The following is a 4,543-nucleotide window of genomic DNA, read 5'->3' as shown; positions in this document are numbered from 1 at the left end:
GGGGGGGAGAGAGACAGAGAGCGGGAGAGAGAGGGGGAGAGAGAGAGAGAGAGAAAGGGAGAGAGAGAGAGAAAGGGAGAGAGAGAGAGAAAGGAGAGAGAGAGAAAAGCAGATGTCCCGAGGACAAATCCCACTGTGGATTGTTTAGCAGAAACCACTGAGAATACTGGGACCTCAACTCTCTGAACAAGGTGTGGAAGCACCGGATGCTGATGCCAGGCCACCAGTCATGGTCACCAATGGCCGATGGAGCTAGGAGTGGTTGGTTGTTTTTCTGTGTCTTTACACTTTCCCATCACTTTTACATTTTCTGTGAGAGCATGAAATGCTTTGAAAATCAGAAAATCACTCAGGAAGAAAAGCCCAGATCAAGCGCTCCATCTGGAGGCCTCACCATCATGACCAGATTTAATTTTGTTTTCCTGCCTTGGAGCATCTTAGTTTTGTAAAATCCCAGTAGAAATTATCTTCCCAGGAGGAGGGAGGAACAGTGGAGGGGGGAAGACAGAGACAGAGAAAAGGAGAGAGAGAGAAGGGGAGGGAGAGGGAGAGGGGGAGACAGAGAGAGATCACGAGCATGGAATTCCTTAGAATAGCAGAGAGGTAGGAAAGTATTACAGCTGGCAATATTATCCACACCCTTAGAAACCACACACGCCCTCAGCAGCAACACATTCCCACTAATTCCTCAGTGAAACGCAGAAGAGTCCCTCAGTGCCATGGAGCTGGGACCTGTGACTGCAGGGCAAATCAGATCTGTCCCTGTCTTCTGGGGGTTCACGGGCTGGGGGCCGAGGGCAGGCCAGAAACTGGGCATGACTCCCCCAGGTATGACTGAGGCTAGGGGAGGCTCCGGGCTCTGGGGGACCCTTGGGTGGCACCTGACCCAGCCTGGGTCTGCCCAGAGCAAGAGAATTTTGAAGGACAGCAGAGTTTGACAAGAAGGAACGAGTAAGAGATTATCAGATGGTAAGAAGGAGGAAGGGGTCGGCGGGAAGCAAAGTTCAAGGTCATGGACTATGGCCAGGGCAACCCCTAAAAAACCTGGAATGCCAGGCTAAGTGAGTTGGAATTTGTCCCAGAGGCTGTGGGACGTCAGCAAAGGCTCCTGGCAGGGGCTGTGTCCCGATCTTTCAGTCTGGCAGCCCTGGAGGCCTTTGGGGTCTTGGTCTGTGCAGCCTGAGCTCCTGCTGTTAAGAAGCTCTTAGCTGGGAAGGACCAGCTCTGTACCAGCCCCACCCTGTGTGAAGAACCCTTCAGAGGAGAAAGGGGTTTGTGGGGGCTGGTCCTAGAGTCTCAGCTGAAGGTCACAAAGCCGCTCGGAGACCTGCCTACCTGACCACCTGCATGGGGTCCCTTTATCCTCAGAGACAACCCTGCAGCCAGGGCATCATGCTGGGCCACTCACCTGGCCTCCTCTCCTCATGAAGCACCTGCAACTCTGGAAAGCTGTTCCCAGAGGCAGCCCCAGTGCAGGGAGCCGGCTGGGCCCCTTGGGCTGCTCCAGCCCCAGGGGTGGCCCACCCTGGCAGGCCTCCTGCAACAGGAGGCTGAGGAGGGAGGCCACAGCCTCAATCAGATGGAGGACATCAGGATGGAAAGAATCCGCAGCCAAGGTAAGAGTGTCTTCTAATGCTTGGACGAAAACCCTGGCACTCGGAAGCAAAAGGGTTCCGGCTGAGGAGCCATTCAGGCCTGGGTTGATTCTGCACCTTCTCTTCTGAGCAGTATGGCCTCATCCTCCCTGAGCCTCGGTTTCCTCATCTACAGCGTGGGAACCCAGGAGCTTCCCACAGGGTTGGTATGAGGATTAAAAGAGGCATGAGTTGTTGGGCACAGTGCTCACGCCTGCAATCCCAGCACTTTGGGAGGCTGAGGCGGGCGGATCACTTGAGCCCAGCAATTTGAGACCAGCCTGGGCAACATGATGAAACTCCATTTCCAGAAATCATATAAAAATTAGCCAGGCATGGTGGTGCACAGCTGTAATCCCAGCTACTCAGGGGAGTGAGGTGGGAGAATCACTGGAGCCCAGGAGGTAGAGGCCACAGTGAGCCAAGATCACACCACTACACTCCAGCCTGTGCAACTGAGCAAGACCCTGTCTCTCTCTTTCACCCAGGCTAGAGTGTAGTGGCATGATGTTGGCTCACTGCAACCTCTGCCTCCCGGGTTCAAGCAATTCTCCTGCCTCAGCCTCCTGAGTAGCTGGGATTACAGGCGTGCACTACCACGTCTCGCTAATTTTTGTATTTTTAGCAGAGACGGGGTTTCGCTATGTTGGTCAGGCTGGTCTCGAACTCCTGACTTAAGGTGATCCACCCGCCTCGGCCTCCCAAAGTGCTGGGATTACAGGCATGAGCCACTGCACCTGGCCCCCAAAAACAGTTTTTTAATAAATAAAAGAGGCATAAGTGTCACCACCTCATGAGTGTCACAACCGCCCTCACAGCGGTCACCCAGAAACGCCAATGATCAGACGATGCCACCCACGGTGCACTCACAGAGGGGCTGCAGCCAGGACAAAGGAGACCCACAGGCATCTTTTCATCCACTTATTCCACAAGTGCTTGCCCCTCTTATGCACCAGGGCTGAGCCAGGAACCTGGAGGTTGATGGTGGAGCAGGGGCCTGGAGAGAGGGGTGCAGGTAAGGCGCAGCAGGCCACAGAGGAGAGGCCATCAGCTCTCACTGGGCAGTCAGAACGGCCTAAGAGACAGGCTCTCCCCTGGGTTCAAATCCTTCCCCTCTTCCCCTCCCCCGCTGCCTCCTGGATGTGAGTGGCCTCAGGCAGGGAAGGTGACCATCTTTCTGCCATCTTATTATCTTTAGTGTGGGAAGAAACTTCTCCTGTCTCTTAGGGACCCCCAGGCAGGTAAGTGTGACATTTACCATGAGAACAGTTAGGATTCTCACTAGGTGGAAGGTAAGGGAAACCATGGTGTGTCTTTAAGTAGGAATCAAGAGACAGAGGGGGCCCTCCATGGCCACAAGGGCCCACTGCTTGCTTGGGACTGAGGCTGTGGGTCCCCGCAAGGTGCAGCCCCTCCACCTAGGACATGGCAGGCCCTGTCAGAGCAGAAGCCACCTGCGTCATGGTTCCAGGGAAGAAGCTGGATGGTGGACCTAGGCGGCACATACCTGTGGTCCCAGCTACTCTGGAAGGCAGGAGGATCGCTTGAGCCCAAGAGTTCAAGGCTGCAGTGAGCTATGATTGCACCTCTGCACTCCAGCCTGGGAGACAGAGCGAGACTGTGGCTCAAAAAGAAAGAAAAAAAGAAAGAAAAGAAACTTGGTTGAAAATGTGAAGAAAGAGGTTGGGGAGAGGATGTGTGAAGCTTCCCAGGAAGCCTTCAACCTGAGTTTAGTCTTTATGGGAATAAAATTTTAAATAAACAGTCAAATTGTTCATTTGTTCATTCAGGAAATGTTGGTTGTAGGTCTGAGGACAAGATGGATAAAACCAGGGCTTGTCACATGACATAAACATGTGAAATGCACCTCTGAGGAGCCTAGAAGGAGCCCATCACACACCTGGTCTGGACAGGACACACAGCCTGGGCACAGGCAGTGCCACCTTTGGCAAAAATGTTTCCAGACATCGCAGGTAACGGTAACACAGTTATGACCTCCACCAGGAATCATTCTCGTGATACTGGGAGCAGCCAACACTTACTGGGGAGGTCTTCCCATGCCTCACCTCCTCCATCTTCCCAGCAACCCGGTGAGGTGTGGATTCCACCTGCCCAGTTCCTGTGAGCCGTATCTACTCACCACGGCTTATATGCAATGACCGGATGAAGACGCAAGGCAAACATTGTCAACGGCTCTTAGAGGGCATTGGACATTTCACCTGCTTAACCCCATCTAATAAACACCCAAACAATGAGGTAGGTTTTTTTCTTCTCAATTTGCCACTGGAGAAACTTGCCCCCAGAGAGATCAGGGGGCTGGCCTGAGGCCACAGAGCTGAAAGGAGCCTGAACCACCTCCACCATTGGACTCCAAGCCCTGGACCCTGCCCTCTGGCGCCAGCTGGAATCCAAGCAGTCATTAGGTGGGCCCTGCCCACCCTCCATGCTGGTGGCCAAACTGGGAATTCCAGTTGCTGAATTGCAGCTAAGTTTCCTGGAGAGAACTCAAGCTCTCCCTGTCACTCTGCACAGCACCCATTATTTCTATTTCAGCCACTGTTGGGCATGTCCCCCACAGTTTTTCAGTTCTTTGCCTGACAGATACAAGGAGACACCCCAGCCAGAAGGCCTGTCCCATGGCCTCCATAACTGTCCCAAAGAGGACACCAGGATGAGAAGGCAGATAATTAAAACCTGGAGTATAATGACTGCATGAGTCAGGCCTAATTACACTCTGCACTGTGGCTGGTGACTCAGGGGTGCCTATGGGAGGCAGAGCACCAGCTTCTGTAGCCAGCATCCGGCAAAGCGATCCCAACCCTGGCTCAGACACTGGGTCACTGCATGACCTTGGACAAGTCACTTCACCTCTCTGCACCTCAGTTTCCTCTTCTGGAAGATAGCAGGAG

The sequence above is a fragment of the Hylobates moloch genome, unplaced genomic scaffold (assembly GCF_009828535.3).
Source record: "Hylobates moloch isolate HMO894 unplaced genomic scaffold, HMol_V3 SCAFFOLD_17, whole genome shotgun sequence".
Lineage (NCBI taxonomy): Eukaryota > Metazoa > Chordata > Mammalia > Primates > Hylobatidae > Hylobates > Hylobates moloch.
Note: the sequence above shows the minus strand (reverse complement) of the source record.